Source organism: Thermobia domestica, chromosome 2 (assembly GCF_964235325.1).
Source record: "Thermobia domestica chromosome 2, izTheDome1.hap1.1, whole genome shotgun sequence".
Lineage (NCBI taxonomy): Eukaryota > Metazoa > Arthropoda > Insecta > Zygentoma > Lepismatidae > Thermobia > Thermobia domestica.
In genome coordinates this window covers 271,992,923-272,018,267 of record NC_137455.1, presented here as the reverse complement: position 1 = coordinate 272,018,267, position 25,345 = coordinate 271,992,923, and the positions used below count along the sequence as shown (strand labels likewise).

General features: G+C 36.0%; 1 protein-coding gene across 3 annotated transcripts in view; it reads left to right on the top strand.

Moving 5' to 3' along the window:
* Positions 1-25,345, top strand: part of LOC145678500 (uncharacterized) — a 112,649-nt gene that overhangs the window by 46,737 nt on the left and 40,567 nt on the right. The window contains exon 1 of one of the 3 annotated variants that reach the window (XM_081748712.1): positions 2,954-3,075. The exons of the other annotated variants lie outside the window; for them this stretch is intronic. The gene's annotated coding sequence lies outside the window, so the exon portion shown is untranslated. Of the gene's footprint in view, positions 1-2,953; positions 3,076-25,345 lie in introns of those variants that run through there. 3 annotated transcript variants of the gene reach the window in all.

Below are 25,345 nucleotides of genomic sequence, written 5' to 3'. Positions count from 1 at the left end.
CACAGGGTCCAACTTCAAATTTTCAAATAGGAACATGTATTGAATCATACCTCATTCAATAGTACTTGAAAAACGAAACAATTTTTGTAGGAAACAATTTTCGATTTGGGCCACCGTTTTTAAATGGCCGCAAAAAGTGGGTCCCTGGGCTCCTTGAAGGAGGGCCCTGTGGGTCACCACAACAACACCATGTGATGCGCCCTATGACATTTTCCTATCTCAGTTTTTGTTTCATCTTTTTATTCTCAGCCATTTCGGATTTATAAGCACTGGACGTTTTATCTGATATAGGACCCACTTTTTGCGGCCATTTAAAAACGGTGGCCCAAATCGAAAATTGTTTCCTATAAAAGTTGTTTCGTTTTTCAAGTTCTATTGAATGAGGTATGATTCAATACATGTTCCTATTTGAAAATTTGAAGTTGGACTCTGGGCCCCCTTGAAGGACCCCTGGGACCCTGGGGGTCACCACAACAAACCATGTGATGCGGCCTATGACATTTTCCTATCTCAGTTTTTGTTTCATCTTTTTATTCTCAGCCGTTTCGGATTTATAAGCACTGGACGTTTTATCTGAAACACCCTGTATATTAAAATCTGTAATGTAGAAACGCCTACACGGAAAATTTCTAGTACAATAAATGTATTATTAATTTATCTTCCAATATATAATGAGAGGAAGAGGGGACAAAATATGCCCATTTAGGCTCCAGGCTACTCAGCCTAGAGATTAATCCAGGGCGCCACTATTCAGATCGAGGGGGAACGGTGGTTCAGTGGTAGAGCGCCTACCTCTGGTGTGTGCAGTCCCCGGACAAGTAAATTTGTGGTGGACAACATCGTGTCCGTGGTTTTCTCGGGGTAATCCAGTTTCCTTCCACAGTCGTATTCCACTGATTCTTCCATCATAATTCGCTTGTCTTAATCATCCATCTTCTCTAGAATAATCGTGGGACGTTAAACTAAAAAAATCATATCATTTTCTATTTAGATCGGGGGTGGTAGAAAAAGACCATTTCTGGTTATAACGGTGATCGCCATAGAGAAAAAACAAGAAGGGTTTCCTGCAATCAATTCAGCGTCCCAAGAATAGAGTCTGTTCCATCCTTATCTGTCTACTGAAAACGGAAGTGGTAGAAATCAACTGCAACTTCCAGTTTTAATATTGATATTCGTAAAGCAAAAACGGTAAATGATAGGAAGAAAAGGCTTTTTGATATGAATTTAGAGTTATAAGAACGAGAAACAAGATTCCGAGATATGTATGCCATCCCTTTGTTCCAATCTTCCACGTCTAATTTCCAAAACCCTTCCTTAGTGGTTATGTTAAATTGCAAATAATATACACGCTACAAATGTCAAGCTTTTAGCTTAAGCAGATTGGCCCAGGCATTGATCATTCAGTTAGGATTTCTTTTACATATAAAGGTTTCTCTGTGTGAAAGCTTCAAGTATTTAAAAGAAATATTTCATTCTGTTAAGCATTCTTTCAGGCCATTGTAGTATCCTAGCCTTTTTTTTTCTTTAACAAACTTAAGAACTTCGTTATTGAATTCTCTGTGTCCGTGTGTGTGCCGTGATTTGCGAATTTTTCAATTCTGAGCAGGGACGTCATTTAGGGAGGGCAGGAGGGGGCAATTTCCCCCCCAAGAGTTTGAGGAATACATAAACATTAATGGATTGTTTACTAATATACTAGTACAAAACGTGAAAGTCCTATGTCTGTGGTGCTCTTGCCCCCTCCAAGGGAAGTCTGAAATGACGCCCCTGATTCTGAGCCCTCCATTCGATAGAACATCAAAAACTATCTGAGAACATGATCGAATTTTTCGCATCATTCTTACCGATCCCGAGATATTGGCCAAAACAGAGTTCCGATTTCGGGAGATTTAAGGAACCATATCTCGGGAACCGCAAGTCATAGAGAGATCAAATTGGTGTTGATCAACACCAATACCAAAGAGGATGGTGAACATTTTGGTGCCAAATAGTAACCGATGGCCAACTGGCTACCGCTCCCTCAGATATTGCCTAAAAGAGTTCGGATTTCAGAAGATTTAAGGAGCCATATCTCAAGAACCGTAAGTCATAAAGAGATTATAATTTGCGAAGTTTTCAATTCTGAGCCCTCTATTTTGAGCATCTGTTTTCGTGGGAAAAAAGTAGTACTCAAGGAAATTATAAATTGATAGATATATTACAAGAATTGTTTAATGAGTGTAATAATAAAGTACATAGAACAATTGGTATAAAACTTCTGGAAATTAATAAGAAAAAATAATTCTTTTTAAGTTCGTTCTGACAGTGTTCTTGGAACTTCTCCGCTGGTTTTATTTTATTTTTAGTATTTTAATTCTTCAGACAAATCTTCCTTACAAACTTAACGCCAAAGGCAGACGGAGGGCAGGATCGCACTAGTCTCTAATTTATGTCCAAATTATTGAATTTTATTACAATATTACAGATGTACGATTCACAATATTTAAATATAAGTAAACTTATACTTTCTATACTCCGATAAAAGTCTCAAGTGGAATAGGTATGACTCCCAGATTTTCAGACTAAAAGACAGTTGAAAATTTACACTAAAAACCGACCCTACGAAAATTTACTGCATGGTCATAGTCATGCATTTGCTTTTTGCTGAAACATTAGAATTAAATAATAGGTCAATACTCATCATAAAAGAGTGACAGAGAGTAAATTATTCCTCTTAGTAAGTATGGATGCCTAATGGAAGGGGGACTTTTTAAAGTAACAACCATTACGGAAGGGTAGGTCAAGAATATACAGTAAAGCTTATTAAGAAAGTTAAGTGCATGTGCAGAAATAGCCTCATTGATTCCATGAAATGAGATTGGGTAAATGCCCGTAGCTGTGAATGTTAGGTTCACGTGAGGTAGAGGATTTTGGGGGAAAGCAACAACATCTGGTTAAATTTACCGTGTCTTGCCAACGCTGTCACACACGTCTCCTTTCTCCATGTGTATTCTTGAAACTTTGGGGTCAGAATTTTTTTCCGGCATTCAGCGTGTATAGCAAGAGGGAAGCTGTTGTCAAACGCCACGTTAAGCTGTGAGTAAAACCGTATTTTTCTTCTCATTTACAATAGCATTTAATTACGGAAAATGGTCTTTTGTGCTAATAAATCAAAATATGAAACGTGTCATTGAAAGTAACCTTTGTTGTCTGTCTGTTGCATCACGGGTTCAAAAGCACCGCTATATTATTTGTCTCTAGTGACGTATCGAATGAGTAGCTGGTGCGGGTTATAACCCCTCTCATTGAGTATATATATTGAGATGGGGAAAGATTTCAGATCTCTAATGACGATATAAGCACGACGATACATCATTTCCAAACGATTAGAAGGTGTGAATAGGCAGAATATACTTATTCTCGTATAGTAGGCAGATTAAAGGTCATTTTATTTTTATTTTTTCTAAAAGTGAAATAATTTTTTTTAGTTCCATACCCTTTAGGCTACAAGAGACAGATAATTAATGAAAGCAAATTATTGTAAAACAACTGGTAGAATGTGAATGTAGGAGGAAATGGGGGTACCTCGAGAAAACCTACATACACGATGTTTTCTCGAGGTCTACCACAAGCTGGCATGACCTTGTTGAAATTGCATATATCATTTCTGGTGATATGAGTGTTCATCTTATTCTGAAAAGCTATCCAAAGCTTGAATAAAATGTATAAATCATTAACATTGAATCATAATTGTATTACGTACTCTCTATATGGGACGGGGGCCGCGGTGGCTCAGTGGTAGAGCGTTCACCTCTGGTGCTTGGGGTCCCGGGTTCGATCCCAGCCCCCGCCAAGTGAACTTTGTGGTGGACAAACACCGTGTGCGTGGGTTTTCTCGGGGTTCTCCCGTTTCCTCCCACTTTCTTCATTCCACCATTTCATTCATTACTCATCATCACCGTCTCCTTTAGCCTCACCGGCATAACCGTGGGACGTAAAACTCAAAGATTTCATTTCATTTTCTCTATATGGGAGACCCAGGTGAGAACCTCAATTATATTTGTAATAGGCCTTTGCAGAGTTTTCCTGAGAAAGGTATTGTGACGTACACTTTGCTACAAGATCTTTTAAATGTGGGGAAGAGGAGGGTTAAAAGTACATATACTTTATTATTTTTATGTAAACACGGAAAATTACACACTGACTGTACACATTCCAGTAGAATGGGCAAATAACGAGAATACGGAATACCGGTATCTTGTGTTTAGAATTTGACAATGAAGAATAGTTCGCGAAACGTATTTATGTGGAGACGGACTGTGTCACGGAAAGAAATGAACATGTATTCTTGGAACACAGCAAGAATTATTATTATTATTATTATTATTATTATTATTATTATTATTATTATTATTATTACATTTATGACATATACCTTTCCATCAAATTTCTGGCTACGTCTATGTATGTTGCATATTCCTCAGCATATGAGAGAGACAATTTTTTTACAAGTAGGCCCATTTCATTTCAAATCGTACACGTGCTAGCCAAATATGTACCATGACCATCTTGAAGTTGCATGAATATATATATATATATATATATATATATATATATATATATATATATATATAATGGACATAACCAGAATGCAGAAACAAAATAGTTATGGTCTCTGATGATTTGCAACAGTGTTACAACCTCTTAAAAAATCACCACACTTAGTTATTTTTTGCAGCAAAGTGAGGAATTGGCGTTTTGAAGGTATTATTAAGAAAAAACAAAAAGTGTTAGAAACCTTTTTTGTTGTTTATTATATACTATGTTTTTAACTCTTCCAAACCATACCAAACAGAGACATTAGAGGTGTAACATAAACTGTAACAAAATTGTTGAACTTGGAAAAAAAACTTCGTTGTGCACATATTTCAGATATTTCCTGTGCCTAAATAAAAACAGATTAGATTTGTTTTATACTAGGAATAAATACTATGGAAACATGACATTACAGGAAAAATACTATTTTCTACCTTTCTGTACACCACAAGTAAGAATTTAGCATGATTAAAAAAAATGAAAATTTCAAAATTTGACTATTTTCAAAAATTAATATCTCAAAAACTCCATCTTGAATTTTTGTAAAACTTACACAAAGCATGCACACAACATTGTTCTCCAATCCTGTAAAGACAGACTAGGTATTAATGTTCTGCGAAGAGAGATATGAATTTTTATATTGCACCTTACACAAGTTGGAGGGCGCGGTGGCTCAGTGCTAGAGCGTTCACCTCTGGTGCTTGGGGTCCCTGATTCGATCCCAGCTCGCGCCGTGTGGACCTTCTGGTGGACAAACACCGTGCTCGTGGGTTTTCTCGGGGTTCTCCCGTTTCCTCCCACTTTCTTCATTCCACCATTTCACTTATCTCTCATCATCACCATCTCCTTTAGCCTAACCGGCATAATCGTGGGACGTAAAACTTAAAGATTTCATTTCATTTTTCCTTACACAAGTTGTGAAATAATAGTAAAGTAGTGAACAAAGTTTGGGATTGGCAACACTGCTTTTGATTTAAATTCCACATCCAATGTGTTATATCACCATAGTAACAATGTAAGTAAATATATTGACCAAGAACAGGTTTATTAATTACTAAGACTTATTTTATTTAAGCACTCACCGGTGTATCACAGGTGTGCAAAAACGTCTTCTGTAAGCTTTACTTGGAATACTGGAAATTTGTGGAGACGAGCAGAGCGTCCAGTGGGAATAGGGAATCCATCTTGAGCAGTACACTTCTTATGGGAATTGTACAGACATTTCGTACTGAAGGCCATATGAAACCAGTTGCAGTACCATGTGGAGTCATGAGAGAGATCGAAACCTCTTCCAGTTTGAGTGATACGTGTGTTATTTGTCCCACCAACCACCATAGACGTAAATAGCAACCCCGCGGCGGAGCTCCAGGGTCGCAGAATATATAGAAAGTTGAGGTGCATAACTAAGCGTTGCGGGGGGAAGGACGCTGAAGGTTTAAGTTACGCCACTGCCCACCTCTGATTGTCTAATACATACGATACAAAATCACGTACACACAAATGAATGAGCAGCAGTTCTGGCAATGGAAAGTTCATGTGATGCAATCCAAGAGTGGCTGGATTGAATTCCAGTCACCGGTTTCACATTTACCTACTCTTTCCTTATAACTGAACGATATTCTTCGACAGTACACTTGTCTAAAAACAGAAACGTTGTATTCTTCATGAATGTAGAGACAGTATCAACGAATCCTCTTGCATCTCTAATTACATCGATATGCTATGTTACAGATTAAATTTAATTGCAGTTAGTGTTGTAAATAGAAAAAAACCGTTCGTTTTTTTTCAGAAATGTACGTTTTTTTAAGAAAAAAACATTGCCTCTCGTTTTTTTTCTAAATTTCGTTTTTTTTCAAATAGTCATTTGTAATGTATCTTACGTCATTTAAGTCTGAAGTATTTTTATGTAGGTGTAATTACCATAAAATGCAACATAAATTAAACACTAGATACTGATACGGTATAAATATTTTACAATTTATATGAGTAGCGTACCTACTAATAATCCGTGTTTCTGTACTGTTTCACCAATATCAACGAAGAAAAAAAGTATAAATGAACATTTTTTTTTTCGTGAAAGTAGGCCTTTAATAAGTACGAAAATAATATCACGAACAGTATAAAATGCAAATAACTTGTCTAAAGGTAAAAACTAATACTAATTTGCCTACTAATATTTTCTGAATATCATATAAATAATTTGTCGACTAGATATATGATATGCATTGCTGGCTCTACCATATATGCAACACGTGCATTTGCACTGGGCTGCAATATCTGTCATAAGTGTTTTATTTAAAATAAATATTTCTTGTTGAAGATAGACTTCATGATTATGGTAGCTAAATTTACTAAGCCAGGGGTGCCCACAAGGGGGGCTATGACGCAAATTGCGTCATTGATATATTTGGGGGGTTAAAAATCTATATAAATATGCTTGAGGGTGTGTAAAAATTAATCGAAAAGATTTTTTTTCATGGAAGAACACCTACGGATAGACAATTGAGGGGGGTGGGCACCACTGACTAAGCTGACCTATTTGAATACTACATTCATAAATTATGTTTAGGTCGCATTAATTTAAGTCACATGATCAGTGCTAAAGCAAATGGTAAAATAAATTCCAGAATAAATTGCTTGATTGTTGTCAAATACAGGAACTCAATTCTCGAATGCCTGTCCCCTTTGGTTAGTTATCAAAGTTCTGATACGAAAGCTTCTCTTGTCTTTGTCGCAAATAAGAAAGTTATCATGGAAAGTGGAAACGCTTTAAAAAAAAAATAACAGATGTAGAAGGAAAATCAAGAAATAAAGGTAAAAGAGCTAGTTGCACTATAATTGCAAACTGATAGTTGAGATTGAAACATGATATTGAATTCTATAAAAAGGATTACCATCTTTCAGATGTATTTGCTTTATCTTTCACTAACATAATAGATTAATATTTAAAGAAAAAAACAGACACAACAATATTGTATTTGTAGTAAGTATTTAAGCCTTTCTGAGTGCGAGTGTAGTTTCCCTCCCTTTCGTTGTTCATGCTGGAGTAGCATACTTAAAATCGTGACTTTTAAGATTTGTTCTTTCTGGAGAAAGATTTAGGCGGCAAATTACGTCATTGCGCGGGCGACAAATTGCCTAGGACCGGCCCGATGATATATACATTCATGTCCACAATGATTGTCGCATATCTATAACTGTCTTCTTGTAAGAATATAATTTGATAATGATTTTGCAGGGTACTTTTAATACTACGTGTATAATCGGAAAATGTATATTTGTGGTAAATTTCAAAGGAAAAGAATTACAAATACGAAAATGAGAAAGAGTAAAACAAACTATTGCTAAATGGAAAAAAAGTTTTATTTTCGTTTTATTGTTCTTATTTACTGCTGTTTTGACATGAAATTTGCCACATACATGTCTTTGCCGATTATACACATACTAACATCATAAGAAATACCAGGCGGATTCGTTATCAAATTATATTCCTACAATAACATATTTATAGACATGCAACAATAATCTTGGACATGAGTGTACATACAAGACATGAATATAGGATGACATAATTTGAAGTAATGCAGGGTGTTTCAAAATGAATATTAGGGTTTTGAAACTTTGTAGTATCTATTACAATTAACTTACAATTATAAGTATTATCAAATAAAAGAGCAACTCAAACAGTTTTGTACACACGCATGTCATGCATTGTTTCCTCTGTCTGCCGTTAGAAAGAGCAAGTAGCAAAGATGGAGACTAGAGACCAGAAAGCTTTGTGTGTTTTAACTTTGCAAAGACTGAATCTGTAGTTACAGTGCAATCGTCTGTGTGAATTGAATGTTTTGTGCCATATGGCGGAAAGTTTATGGGCCTTTCTCACCTATTGACTCAATGTGTGCCATGTGACGAATGAAGCTCACATCGAACACTTGAAGCAAAAACTGTTTGAGGTGTTCTTTTATTTGATGTATTGTTTATAATTGTGCGTAAAATGTAATAAGTACTGCGAAGACTTAATTCCCCGATATTCATTTTGAAACACCCTGCATTTCTCAGCATCAGTATTGGAACTAAGATGTAAAAAGGAGAGATTGTGATTGTTTACAACAACGATATTATTATTAGTCAAGACTATAATTAATACAACAACACAAGTTAGTAGTCAAAAAATGTAATTAAATGTACACTCGTAACCCTTTCGGACCCAGGTGGCCAAAGTGGCACATACGGATATGTCAATTTTTTAATCCGCTCCTGTATGGTCACTAATTAAGATATCGGTATATATATATATATTTCTTGCCAAATATGGTTGGTCCATAGTTTATCATTTTAGTTTCTTTTTCTTCTGTATGTCGAATTTCCCTCTCAAATTTCACCCCAGTCAAAAATTCGAGAATTTTCGAATTTTTTTTATTACTTTTCCCCTGTAGCTTCATTCGTTGTAGAGAGACCTCCTTAAGACTTATCAGATAGATACGTCCGATGGATACCTAATTGTTGACATCAATTGGACGGGCTTGCGCGCAGTGTTGCCAACTACGGAAATTAAAATCTCCTTAAATTTGGGCAAAAAATTCGAAATTTTTGTTATAAACCGTACCTATACGTCCGAATGCAAGTCAACTTACGTCAGTCGAACATTTGTTCTTACTGAACAAACTCGGGTACATATCGTTACAGTGGGGTAATTAGGGGAAGCACGAAAAATTCGGATTAAGGTTCTAACTCTTGATTTTCTCCTACTTTTCTCTTCATCGAAATATATTTTTGGTAATTAAAAGCATTGTTTCTTAAATATCGCCATGGTACTTGTAGGATATATTAGTAATGTACCAGTGTTTATTTTAAGATAGTTTTCGTCTGTCTGGTAGCAGTCTTGCCACCTACGGAAAATTTTAATTCAATATGTTAGGGGAAAGTTACGTGTTTTGTCTATTATATCCCTCTTGTTGGCTACATAGGAACAAAAGTGCCAGTATCTGAAAGTCTTGTCTTTACCCTTCACAACGCACTATAGAAAGTTTCAATTGGATAGTTAGGGAAAGTACAGTTAAGGTTTACAGTAGATCTTGTTCTCTAAGTGGAAAGATAACTGTGATTTTTTTTTAGGTAGACTGAAATATTTTTTAATGACCTGCTTACTTTATTAGATATTGTCACAATACTTGTAGGGTACATTATAGGGATACCAAAGCTTCTTTTAAGATAGTTTGTGTGTGTCTGCTAGCACTATTGCCAGCTACAGAAAATTTTAATTTCCGATTTTAGGGAGAAACTCGCTAAAGCTCGCTGGGGGCTACGCCCCCAGACCCCCGCTCATGGCTTTGCCATAAGGTGTCAAGTTCTAGAAAACTTCCTTGAGGAATTCACTTCCCTTTACAGCACACACCTGTTACCAACACATACTTCAATTGAACCGGTATTATTTCTTCCATTTAACTTTGGACAGCAAACACACAATTTATAAGAAGAACTCTATTACTACTTCTATTCTGACAATCATGTACATGGCTAATTATATACACTTTGCGCACATCTATACATGTTAGAGACAATAACAGAATTTATTTTCTGAAACACAAACAACGGAAACTGTCTTGCAATAGCCTACCAATTAAACCTTTCATTTTCCGAAAACACTCACTGTTTACAAATGTGAATTTTTCCACCCTTTTAAATATTATGTTTTGCAGTGTAATTTAGTACGTACAATGTATTATAATAGTGTCCGTGTTGTTAATTGAACATATTACCTGCACTAAAAGTAATTCACATCTATGATAGAGTGCGAAAAAATTTCAGGCTCCCTGCATATTTATTCTTGTATTTACAATGAAGACTACAATTTACTAGGTAATTTACAAATATGAATATGGAAATTATTTAAATTTTTTTTGATAGCATTTGAGTGAACACTACTTTTGTACTGTAATGTAGTACAGTGGATTATAATGGAAACCTTGGGCGTAGTTGTATATATTACCTGCAGCAAGACTTTTTCAAATATTTCATATTTACTGCACAATTTCATGCAGTCAACCTGTATCTCTCGTCTTGTATTTTCAACAAAGACTACAATTTGTAGGTAATTTATAAAAATGAATTTTGTTAAGGCTTTTTAAACATTAGTTCATAACATTTGATTCAACACTAGTTTTTGCAGTGTAACGTAGTACATCTTATTATAATGGTGTTCTTTGGTAAAAAATGTACTTACTAGGCAGCATGACTTCTTGAAATGTTTATATACAATGGGCAAATACATAGAGTCTTCGTGTATCTTTACTCTCATATTCTCAATGAAGACGATTATTAACTAAGTAATTTAGAATATAAATATTATTGGAGGCTTTTGAAAATTTGTTTATACCATTTTAAACAAACCACTTTTTGCATAGTAGTATAACAGTGTATTAGAATGGTGTCTTTCTCATTTCTTAATGCAATTAAATAACAAGACATCATTTCCATAATGATACTAAAAAACGCATATATAACCCGATTACTATTCCGATTTTAGAGGTGTAACTCGCTAAAGCTCGCTGGGGGCTCCGCCCCCAGACCCCCGGTCATGGCTTTGCCATAACGTGTCAAGTTCTACAAAACTATTCCTTGAGGAATTCACTTCCCTTTACAGCACACACCTGTTACCAACACATACTTCAATTGAACCGGTATTATTTCTTCCATTTAACTTTGGACAGCAAACACACAATTTATAAGAAAGAACTCTATTACTACTTCTATTCTGGCAATCATGTACATGGCTAATTATATACACTTTGGGCACATCTATACATGTTAGAGACAATAACAGAATTTATTTTCTGAAACATAAACAGCGGAAACTGTCTTGCAATAGCCTACCAATTAAACCTTTAATTTTCCGAAAACACTCACTATTTACAAATGTGAATTTTTCCACCCTTCTAAATATTATGTTTTGCAGTGTAATTTAGTACGTACAATGTATTATAATAGTGTCCCTGTTGTTAATTGTACATATTACCTGCACTAAAAGTAATTCACATCTGTGATATAAGAGTGCGAAAATATTTCAGGCTTCCTGCATATTTATTCTTGTATTTACAATGAAGACTACAATTTACTAGGTAATTTACAAATATGAATATTGTTGGAAATTATTTATTTTTTCATAGCATTTGAGTGAACACTACTTTTGTACTGTAATGTAGTACAGTGGATTATAATGGAAACCTTGGGCATAGTTGTACATATTACCTGCAGCAAGACTTTTTCAAATATTTCATATTTACTGGACAATTTCTTGCAGTCAACCTGTATCTCTCGTCTTGTATTTTCAATAAAGACTACAATTTGTAGGTAATTTATAAAAATGAATTTTTTAAGGCTTTTTAAACATTAGTTCATAACATTTGATTCAACACTAGTTTTTGCAGTGTAACGTAGTACATCTTATTATAATGGTGTCCTTTAGTAAAAAATGTACTTACTGGGCAGCGAGACTTCTTGAAATGTTTATATACACTGGGCAATTACATAGAGTCTTCATGTATCTTTACTCTCATATTTTCAATGAAGACGATTATTAACTAAGTAATTTAGAATATGAATATTATTGGAGGCTTTTGAAAATTTGCTTATAGCATTTTAAACAAACCACATTTGCATAGTAGTATAACAGTGTATTAGAATGGTGTCTTTCTCATTTCTTATTACAATTAAATAACAAGACATCATTTCATTAATGATACTAAAATACGCATATATAACCCGATTACTATTCCGATTTTAGAGGTATAATTCCATACAGATGCCGGCCGCAACGTACCAGTATTATGTGAGCAGTAAGAACGAAGTCGAAAATCTAAGGAAATCGGTAGTGTAGGGGATGGACGTGAGCCTACTGGACAGGAGACCTGTTTTCGATTCCTAACAATCTTTTTCTCACTTTTTCTATCTTTGAAAATTTATTTTTATAGCACATATTGTTTGCCTATAAGGTTGAGTCTATTATAAAACGCATTTCACTCCAACCGGTCCTGTAAACAAACTACTGAACCGAAAAAGAAACTTTTCCACGTATCCCGTATATTATAACTATATACGCTGCCAACGAGAAAATTATCAAAAGGTGCGTATATATATATATGTGTGTGTGTGTGTGTCTGTGTGTGTGTGTATTTCCTTAAAAGTTATAATCTTATACTTTTTCAGTTGTGGTATAGACTTCAAACTTGGTATACGCATCTATCTAAACGACCAGTATAAAAAAGGAGATTGTTTGCAATTATTTCCGGTTCGAAGCGCACACTATCCTTGCGAGACAAAATGTATTTTTGTCTCGTCTGTATACTATATCGTGGAAATGATGCTTAATGTTTTTTTTTTCAAAATGTTTTTGGGGGGTACACTGCCTCCTTGGGGCTCTTAGAGTGCCCCCGCAGGAGACCAAATAATACGTGTATAATAGAATAATAAATAGAATAGTATGAGCAGTGCCCCTGGGAATACTAATTGTGATCCTCAGGAACATTGTTTCTGAAAGAAACACTGGTGTTGCCCCATCTCTAAAACTACATATGTTTCTTTCTAAATAGTTGAGTATCGTTTCGAACATACTGCCTAGTTCCGAGACGATATCAACAGTTAGTGTATAAATATATTATTTTCTTCTATGTCTGGAATAACGAAAATATTTTGTTCACGCAATGCCAACAGAAACTATTTTGATAAAACGAAGCAACGTGATAAAAAAACGTAAAATTAAACAAGATTTGGCGGGGAATCGAACCCAGACCTGCTACTCAGAAAGCAGACACTTTACCGCGGAGCTAACTTACTACGTTGAATTATGTTTTATTTATTCTCCTCAATATACCACATAAGAGTCCAAATGAAGGCAATTCAAAAATATAGCAATTTTGCATTCAAGATGGCGACTTCTCCAATGATTTGTTTCTCCACTTAAACTGAACTACGTCCTTAATAACATAGTGAAACCTGGCTTACCTACCAAGAGCACAACTTACAATTTTCATGGTTAATAATTTTTGAGCCGACATTTTGAATCGAAGATGACGACTTTTCCAACATGTCGGAATTTTCCCCTCACATGCGATGTAATCTACACACTTGAACGCAATTTTGTGATTCCACCATATCTACAAGTTGTGTAGAATTAGACGCCCCCTTATAACATTCCTAGCACTTTCTTACACCGAACATGACTATTTTTTTCAAGTTTAAGGGCGGATTCGCAAACTACGCATCAGAATAAACATCACCTCGAAATTTCAACGTTCTACATACAGCCATTACAAATTTCACATTTTTTCGATTTGCGCCGCGAAACGAAAAGGAATTTTAATGCTCTTTCTTCTATCATAAACTATGTTCCCAGCTTCACTGCCTGACAAAATAGGACGTTCCTATGGTGTGCGGAACTACTCTAAAAACCAGCATTTCGAAACGACGAAAAATTTCGACACTTCATTTACATGGAAAATGTCGCCTTTTTCTTGATATCGGAATTTTCCCATTACTCACATCCCATGACGAACAAGTATGCAAAATTTGGTGTTTGTATGTTTTGTGGAAGTATGCAAACAATTAAGTGTGTTTCCGATTATAGAGGTATATAATTCCATACAGATGCCGGCCGCAACGTACCAGTATTATGTGAGCAGTAAGAACGAAGTCGAAAATCTAAGGAAATCGGTAGTGTAGGGGATGGACGTGAGCCTACTGGACAGGAGACCTGGGTTCGATTCCTAACAATCTTTTTCTCACTTTTTCTATCTTTGAAAGTTTATTTTTATAACACATATTGTTTGCCTATAAGGTTGAGTCTATTATAAAACGCATTTCACTCCAACCGGTCCTGTAAACAAACTACTGAACCGAAAAAGAAACTTTTCCACGTATCCCGTATATTATAACTATATACGCTGCCAACGAGAAAATTATCAAAAGGTGCGTATATATATATATATATATATATGTGTGTGTGTGTGTGTGTCTGTGTGTGTGTGTATTTCCTTAAAAGTTATAATCTTATACTTTTTCAGTTGTGGTATAGACTTCAAACTTGGTATACGCATCTATCTAAACGACCAGTATAAAAAAGGAGATTGTTTGCAATTATTTCCGGTTCGAAGCGCACACTATCCTCGCGAGACAAAATGTATTTTTGTCTCGTCTGTATACTATATCGTGGAAATGATGGTTAATGTTTTTTTTTTCAAAATGTTTTTGGGGGGTACACTGCCTCCTTGGGGCTCTTAGAGTGCCCCCGCAGGAGACCAAATAATACGTGTATAATAGAATAATAAATAGAATACTATGAGCAGTGCCCCTGGGAATACTAATTGTGATCCTCAGGAACATTGTTTCTGAAAGAAACACTGGTGTTGCCCCATCTCTAAAACTACATATGTTTCTTTCTAAATAGTTGAGTATCGTCTCGAACATACTGCCTAGTTCCGAGACGATATCAACAGTTAGTGTATAAATATATTATTTTCTTCTATGTCTGGAATAACGAAAATATTTTGTTCACGCAATGCCAACAGAAACTATTTTGATAAAACGAAGCAACGTGATAAAAAAACGTAAAATTAAACAAGATTTGGCGGGGAATCGAACCCAGACCTGCTACTCAGAAAGCAGACACTTTACCGCGGAGCTAACTTACTGCGTTGAATTATGTTTTATTTATTCTCCTCAATATACCACATAAGAGTCCAAATGAAGGCAATTCAAAAATATAGCAATTTTGCATTCAAGATGGCGACTTCTCCAATGATTTGTTTCTCCACTTAAACTGAACTACGTCCTTAATAACATAGTGAAACCTGGCTTACCTACCAAGAGCACAACTTACAATTTTCATGGTTAATAATTTTTGAGCCGACATTTTGAATCGAAGATGACGACTTTTCCAACATGTCGGAATTTTCCCCTCACATGCGATGTAATCTACACACTTGAACGCAATTTTGTGATTCCACCATATCTACAAGTTGTGTAGAATTAGACGCCCCCTTATAACATTCCTAGCACTTTCTTACACCGAACATGACTATTTTTTTCAAGTTTAAGGGCGGATTCGCAAACTACGCATCAGAATAAACATCACCTCGAAATTTCAACGTTCTACATACAGCCATTACAAATTTCACATTTTTTCGATTTGCGCCGCGAAACGAAAAGGAATTTTAATGCTCTTTCTTCTATCATAAACTATGTTCCCAGCTTCACTGCCTGACAAAATAGGACGTTCCTATGGTGTGCGGAACTACTCTAAAAACCAGCATTTCGAAACGACGAAAAATTTCGACACTTCATTTACATGGAAAATGTCGCCTTTTTCTTGATATCGGAATTTTCCCATTACTCACATCCCATGACGAACAAGTATGCAAAATTTGGTGTTTGTATGTTTTGTGGAAGTATGCAAACAATTAAGTGTGTTTCCGATTATAGAGGTATATAATTCCATACAGATGCCGGCCGCAACGTACCAGTATTATGTGAGCAGTAAGAACGAAGTCGAAAATCTAAGGAAATCGGTAGTGTAGGGGATTGACGTGAGCCTACTGGACAGGAGACCTGGGTTCGATTCCTAACAATCTTTTTGTCACTTTTTCTATCTTTGAAAGTTTATTTTTATAGCACATATTGTTTGCCTATAAGGTTGAGTCTATTATAAAACGCATTTCACTCCAACCGGTCCTGTAAACAAACTACTGAACCGAAAAAGAAACTTTTCCACGTATCCCGTATATTATAACTATATACGCTGCCAACGAGAAAATTATCAAAAGGTGCGTATATATATATATATATATGTGTGTGTGTGTGTGTGTGTGTCTGTGTGTGTGTGTATTTCCTTAAAAGTTATAATCTTATACTTTTTCAGTTGTGGTATAGACTTCAAACTTGGTATACGCATCTATCTAAACGACCAGTATAAAAAAGGAGATTGTTTGCAATTATTTCCGGTTCGAAGCGCACACTATCCTCGCGAGACAAAATGTATTTTTGTCTCGTCTGTATACTATATCGTGGAAATGATGGTTAATGTTTTTTTTCCAAAATGTTTTTGGGGGGTACACTGCCTCCTTGGGGCTCTTAGAGTGCCCCCGCAGGAGACCAAATAATACGTGTATAATAGAATAATAAATAGAATACTATGAGCAGTGCCCCTGGGAATACTAACTGTGATCCTCAGGAACATTGTTTCTGAAAGAAACACTGGTGTTGCCCCATCTCTAAAACTACATATGTTTCTTTCTAAATAGTTGAGTATCGTCTCGAACATACTGCCTAGTTCCGAGACGATATCAACAGTTAGTGTATAAATATATTATTTTCGTCTATGTCTGGAATAACGAAAATATTTTGCTCACGCAATGCCAACAGAAACTATTTTGATAAAACGAAGCAACGTGATAAAAAAACGTAAAATTAAACAAGATACGGCGGGGAATCGAACCCAGACCTGCTACTCAGAAAGCAGACACTTTACCGCGGAGCTAACTTACTACGTTGAATTATGTTTTATTTATTCTCCTCAATATACCACATAAGAGTCCAAATGAAGGCAATTCAAAAATATAGCAATTTTGCATTCAAGATGGCGACTTCTCCAATGATTTGTTTCTCCACTTAAACTGAACTACGTCCTTAATAACATAGTGAAACCTGGCTTACCTACCAAGAGCACAACTTACAATTTTCATGGTTACAAATTTTTGAGCCGCCATTTTGAATAGAAGATGACGACTTTTCCAACATGTCGGAATTTTCAGCTCACATGCGCTGTAATCTACACACTTGAACGCAATTTCGTGATTACACCATATCTACAAGTTGTGTAGAATTAGACGCCCCCTTATAACATTCCTAGCACTTTCTTACATCGAACATGACTATTTTTTTCAAGTTTAAGGGCGGATTCGCAAACTACGCATCAGAATAAACATCACCTCGAAATTTCAACGTTCTACATACAGCCATTACAAATTTCACATTTTTTCGATTTGCGCCGCGAAACGAAAAGGAATTTTAATGCTCTTTCTTCTATCATAAACTATGTTCCCAGCTTCACTGCCTGACAAAATAAGACGTTCCTATGGTGTGCGGAACTACTCTAAAAACCATCATTTCGAAACGACGAAAAATTTCGACACTTCATTTACATGGAAAATGTCGCCTTTTTCTTGATATCGGAATTTTCCCATTACTCACATCCCATGACGAACAAGTATGCAAAATTTGGTGTTTGTATGTTTTGTGGAAGTATGCAAACAATTAAGTGTGTTTCCGATTATAGAGGTATATAATTCCATACAGATGCCGGCCGCAACGTACCAGTATTATGTGAGCAGTAAGAACGAAGTCGAAAATCTAAGGAAATCGGTAGTGTAGGGGATTGACGTGAGCCTACTGGACAGGAGACCTGGGTTCGATTCCTAACAATCATTTTCTCACTTTTTCTATCTTTGAAAATTTATTTTTATAACACATATTGTTTGCCTATAAGGTTGAGTCTATTATAAAACGCATTTCACTCCAACCGGTCCTGTAAACAAACTACTGAACCGAAAAAGAAACTTTTCCACGTATCCCGTATATTATAACTATATACGCTGCCAACGAGAAAATTATCAAAAGGTGCGTATATATATATATATATATATGTGTGTGTGTGTGTGTGTCTGTGTGTGTGTGTATTTCCTTAAAAGTTATAATCTTATACTTTTTCAGTTGTGGTATAGACTTCAAACTTGGTATACGCATCTATCTAAACGACCAGTATAAAAAAGGAGATTGTTTGCAATTATTTCCGGTTCGAAGCGCACACTATCCTTGCGAGACAAAATGTATTTTTGTCTCGTCTGTATACTATATCGTGGAAATGATGCTTAATGTTTTTTTTCCAAAATGTTTTTGGGGGGTACACTGCCTCCTTGGGGCTCTTAGAGTGCCCCCGCAGGAGACCAAATAATACGTGTATAATAGAATAATAAATAGAATACTATGAGCAGTGCCCCTGGGAATACTAATTGTGATCCTCAGGAACATTGTTTCTGAAAGAAACACTGGTGTTGCCCCATCTCTAAAACTACATATGTTTCTTTCTAAATAGTTGAGTATCGCCTCGAACATACTGCCTAGTTCCGAGACGATATCAACAGTTAGTGTATAAATATATTATTTTCTTCTATGTCTGGAATAACGAAAATATTTTGTTCACGCAATGCCAACAGAAACTATTTTGATAAAACGAAGCAACGTGATAAAAAAACGTAAAATTAAACAAGATTTGGCGGGGAATCGAACCCAGACCTGCTACTCAGAAAGCAGACACTTTACCGCGGAGCTAACTTACTACGTTGAATTATGTTTTATTTATTCTCCTCAATATACCACATAAGAGTCCAAATGAAGGCAATTCAAAAATATAGCAATTTTGCATTCAAGATGGCGACTTCTCCAATGATTTGTTTCTCCACTTAAACTGAACTACGTCCTTAATAACATAGTGAAACCTGGCTTACCTACCAAGAGCACAACTTACAATTTTCATGGTTAATAATTTTTGAGCCGACATTTTGAATCGAAGATGACGACTTTTCCAACATGTCGGAATTTTCCCCTCACATGCGATGTAATCTACACACTTGAACGCAATTTTGTGATTCCACCATATCTACAAGTTGTGTAGAATTAGACGCCCCCTTATAACATTCCTAGCACTTTCTTACACCGAACATGACTATTTTTTTCAAGTTTAAGGGCGGATTCGCAAACTACGCATCAGAATAAACATCACCTCGAAATTTCAACGTTCTACATACAGCCATTACAAATTTCACATTTTTTCGATTTGCGCCGCGAAACGAAAAGGAATTTTAATGCTCTTTCTTCTATCATAAACTATGTTCCCAGCTTCACTGCCTGACAAAATAGGACGTTCCTATGGTGTGCGGAACTACTCTAAAAACCAGCATTTCGAAACGACGAAAAATTTCGACACTTCATTTACATGGAAAATGTCGCCTTTTTCTTGATATCGGAATTTTCCCATTACTCACATCCCATGACGAACAAGTATGCAAAATTTGGTGTTTGTATGTTTTGTGGAAGTATACAAACAATTAAGTGTGTTTCCGATTATAGAGGTATATAATTCCATACAGATGCCGGCCGCAACGTACCAGTATTATGTGAGCAGTAAGAACGAAGTCGAAAATCTAAGGAAATCGGTAGTGTAGGGGATGGACGTGAGCCTACTGGACAGGAGACCTGGGCTCGATTCCTAACAATCTTTTTCTCACTTTTTCTATCTTTGAAAATTTATTTTTATAGCACATATTGTTTGCCTATAAGGTTGAGTCTATTATAAAACGCATTTCACTCCAACCGGTCCTGTAAACAAACTACTGAACCGAAAAAGAAACTTTTCCACGTATCCCGTATATTATAACTATATACGCTGCCAACGAGAAAATTATCAAAAGGTGCGTATATATATATATATATGTGTGTGTGTGTGTGTCTGTGTGTGTGTGTATTTCCTTAAAAGTTATAATCTTATACTTTTTCAGTTGTGGTATAGACTTCAAACTTGGTATACGCATCTATCTAAACGACCAGTATAAAAAAGGATATTGTTTGCAATTATTTCCGGTTCGAAGCGCACACTATCCTCGCGAGACAAAATGTATTTTTGTCTCGTCTGTATACTATATCGTGGAAATGATGGTTAATGTTTTTTTCCAAAATGTTTTTGGGGGGTACACTGCCTCCTTGGGGCTCTTAGAGTGCCCCCGCAGGAGACCAAATAATACGTGTATAATAGAATAATAAATAGAATACTATGAGCAGTGCCCCTGGGAATACTAACTGTGATCCTCAGGAACATTGTTTCTGAAAGAAACACTGGTGTTGCCCCATCTCTAAAACTACATATGTTTCTTTCTAAATAGTTGAGTATCGTCTCGAACATACTGCCTAGTTCCGAGACGATATCAACAGTTAGTGTATAAATATATTATTTTCGTCTATGTTTGGAATAACGAAAATATTTTGCTCACGCAATGCCAACAGAAACTATTTTGATAAAACGAAGCAACGTGATAAAAAAACGTAAAATTAAACAAGATTCGGCGTGGAATCGAACCCAGACCTGCTACTCAGAAAGCAGACACTTTACCGCGGAGCTAACTTACTACGTTGAATTATGTTTTATTTATTCTCCTCAATATACCACATAAGAGTCCAAATGAAGGCAATTCAAAAATATAGCAATTTTGCATTCAAGATGGCGACTTCTCCAATGATTTGTTTCTCCACTTAAACTGAACTACGTCCTTAATAACATAGTGAAACCTGGCTTACCTACCAAGAGCACAACTTACAATTTTCATGGTTACAAATTTTTGAGCCGCCATTTTGAATAGAAGATGACGACTTTTCCAACATGTCGGAATTTTCCCCTCACATGCGCTGTAATCTACACACTTGAACGCAATTTCGTGATTACACCATATCTACAAGTTGTGTAGAATTAGACGCCCCCTTATAACATTCCTAGCACTTTCTTACATCGAACATGACTATTTTTTTCAAGTTTAAGGGCGGATTCGCAAACTACGCATCAGAATAAACATCACCTCGAAATTTCAACGTTCTACATACAGCCATTACAAATTTCACATTTTTCCGATTTGCGCCGCGAAACGAAAAGGAATTTTAATGCTCTTTCTTCTATCATAAACTATGTTCCCAGCTTCACTGCCTGACAAAATAAGACGTTCCTATGGTGTGCGGAACTACTCTAAAAACCAGCATTTCGAAACGACGAAAAATTTCGACACTTCATTTACATGGAAAATGTCGCCTTTTTCTTGATATCGGAATTTTCCCATTACTCACATCCATGACGAACAAGTATGCAAAATTTGGTGTTTGTATGTTTTGTGGAAGTATGCAAACAATTAAGTGTGTTTCCGATTATAGAGGTATATAATTCCATACAGATGCCGGCCGCAACGTACCAGTATTATGTGAGCAGTAAGAACGAAGTCGAAAATCTAAGGAAATCGGTAGTGTAGGGGATTGACGTGAGCCTACTGGACAGGAGACCTGGGTTCGATTCCTAACAATCTTTTTCTCACTTTTTCTATCTTTGAAAATTTATTTTTATAGCACATATTGTTTGCCTATAAGGTTGAGTCTATTATAAAACGCATTTCACTCCAACCGGTCCTGTAAACAAACTACTGAACCGAAAAAGAAACTTTTCCACGTATCCCGTATATTATAACTATATACGCTGCCAACGAGAAAATTATCAAAAGGTGCGTATATATATATGTGGTGTGTGTGTGTGTGTGTCTGTGTGTGTGTGTATTTCCTTAAAAGTTATAATCTTATACTTTTTCAGTTGTGGTATAGACTTCAAACTTGGTATACGCATCTATCTAAACGACCAGTATAAAAAAGGAGATTGTTTGCAATTATTTCCGGTTCGAAGCGCACACTATCCTTGCGAGACAAAATGTATTTTTGTCTCGTCTGTATACTATATCGTGGAAATGATGCTTAATGTTTTTTTTCCAAAATGTTTTTGGGGGGTACACTGCCTCCTTGGGGCTCTTAGAGTGCCCCCGCAGGAGACCAAATAATACGTGTATAATAGAATAATAAATAGAATACTATGAGCAGTGCCCCTGGGAATACTAATTGTGATCCTCAGGAACATTGTTTCTGAAAGAAACACTGGTGTTGCCCCATCTCTAAAACTACATATGTTTCTTTCTAAATAGTTGAGTATCGTCTCGAACATACTGCCTAGTTCCGAGACGATATCAACAGTTAGTGTATAAATATATTATTTTCTTCTATGTCTGGAATAACGAAAATATTTTGTTCACGCAATGCCAACAGAAACTATTTTGATAAAACGAAGCAACGTGATAAAAAAAAACGTAAAATTAAACAAGATTCGGCGGGGAATCGAACCCAGACCTACTACACAGAAAGCAGACACTTTACCGCGGAGCTAACTTACTACGTTGAATTATGTTTTATTTATTCTCCTCAATATACCACATAAGAGTCCAAATGAAGGCAATTCAAAAATATAGCAATTTTGCATTCAAGATGGCGACTTCTCCAATGATTTGTTTCTCCACTTAAACTGAACTACGTCCTTAATAACATAGTGAAACCTGGCTTACCTACCAAGAGCACAACTTACAATTTTCATGGTTAATAATTTTTGAGCCGCCATTTTGAATCGAAGATGACGACTTTTCCAACATGTCGGAATTTTCCCCTCACATGCGCTGTAATCTACACACTTGAACGCAATTTCGTGATTCCACCATATCTACAAGTTGTGTAGAATTAGACGCCCGCTTATAACATTCCTAGCACTTTCTTACACCGAACATGACTATCTTTTTCAAGTTTAAGGGCGGATTCGCAAAATACGCATCAGAATAAACATCACCTCGAAATTTCAACGTCCTACATACAGCCATTACAAATTTCACATTTTTTCGATTTGCGCCGCGAAACGAAAAGGAATTTTAATGCTCTTTCTTCTATCATAAACTATGTTCCCAGCTTCACTGCCTGACAAAATAGGACGTTCCTATGGTGTGCGGAACTACTCTAAAAACCAGCATTTCGAAACGACGAAAAATTTCGACACTTCATTTACATGGAAAATGTCGCCTTTTTCTTGATATCGGAATTTTCCCATTACTCACATCCCATGACGAACAAGTATGCAAAATTTGGTGTTTGTATGTTTTGTGGAAGTATGCAAACAATTAAGTGTGTTTCCGATTATAGAGGTATATAATTCCATACAGATGCCGGCCGCAACGTACCAGTATTATGTGAGCAGTAAGAACGAAGTCGAAAATCTAAGGAAATCGGTAGTGTAGGGGATGGACGTGAGCCTACTGGACGAGAACCTGGGTTCGATTCCTAACAATCTTTTTCTCACTTTTTCTATCTTTGAAAGTTTATTTTTATAGCACATATTGTTTGCCTATAAGGTTGAGTCTATTATAAAACGCATTTCACTCCAACCGGTCCTGTAAACAAACTACTGGAACCGAAAAAGAAACTTTTCCACGTATCCCGTATATTATAACTATATACGCTGCCAACGAGAAAATTATCAAAAGGTGCGTATATATATATATGTGTGTGTGTGTGTGTCTGTGTGTGTGTGTATTTCCTTAAAAGTTATAATCTTATACTTTTTCAGTTGTGGTATAGACTTCAAACTTGGTATACGCATCTATCTAAACGACCAGTATAAAAAAGGAGATTGTTTGCAATTATTTCCGGTTCGAAGCGCACACTATCCTTGCGAGACAAAATGTATTTTTGTCTCGTCTGTATACTATATCGTGGAAATGATGCTTAATGTTTTTTTTCCAAAATGTTTTTGGGGGGTACACTGCCTCCTTGGGGCTCTTAGAGTGCCCCCGCAGGAGACCAAATAATACGTGTATAATAGAATAATAAATAGAATACTATGAGCAGTGCCCCTGGGAATACTAATTGTGATCCTCAGGAACATTGTTTCTGAAAGAAACACTGGTGTTGCCCCATCTCTAAAACTACATATGTTTCTTTCTAAATAGTTGAGTATCGTCTCGAACATACTGCCTAGTTCCGAGACGATATCAACAGTTAGTGTATAAATATATTATTTTCTTCTATGTCTGGAATAACGAAAATATTTTGTTCACGCAATGCCAACAGAAACTATTTTGATAAAACGAAGCAACGTGATAAAAAAACGTAAAATTAAACAAGATTTGGCGGGGAATCGAACCCAGACCTGCTACTCAGAAAGCAGACACTTTACCGCGGAGCTAACTTACTGCGTTGAATTATGTTTTATTTATTCTCCTCAATATACCACATAAGAGTCCAAATGAAGGCAATTCAAAAATATAGCAATTTTGCATTCAAGATGGCGACTTCTCCAATGATTTGTTTCTCCACTTAAACTGAACTACGTCCTTAATAACATAGTGAAACCTGGCTTACCTACCAAGAGCACAACTTACAATTTTCATGGTTAATAATTTTTGAGCCGACATTTTGAATCGAAGATGACGACTTTTCCAACATGTCGGAATTTTCCCCTCACATGCGATGTAATCTACACACTTGAACGCAATTTTGTGATTCCACCATATCTACAAGTTGTGTAGAATTAGACGCCCGCTTATAACATTCCTAGCACTTTCTTACACCGAACATGACTATTTTTTTCAAGTTTAAGGGCGGATTCGCAAACTACGCATCAGAATAAACATCACCTCGAAATTTCAACGTTCTACATACAGCCATTACAAATTTCACATTTTTTCGATTTGCGCCGCGAAACGAAAAGGAATTTTAATGCTCTTTCTTCTATCATAAACTGTGTTCCCAGCTTCACTGCCTGACAAAATAGGACGTTCCTATGGTGTGCGGAACTACTCTAAAAACCAGCATTTCGAAACGACGAAAAATTTCGACACTTCATTTACATGGAAAATGTCGCCTTTTTCTTGATATCGGAATTTTCCCATTACTCACATCCCATGACGAACAAGTATGCAAAATTTGGTGTTTGTATGTTTTGTGGAAGTATGCAAACAATTAAGTGTGTTTCCGATTATAGAGGTATATAATTCCATACAGATGCCGGCCGCAACGTACCAGTATTATGTGAGCAGTAAGAACGAAG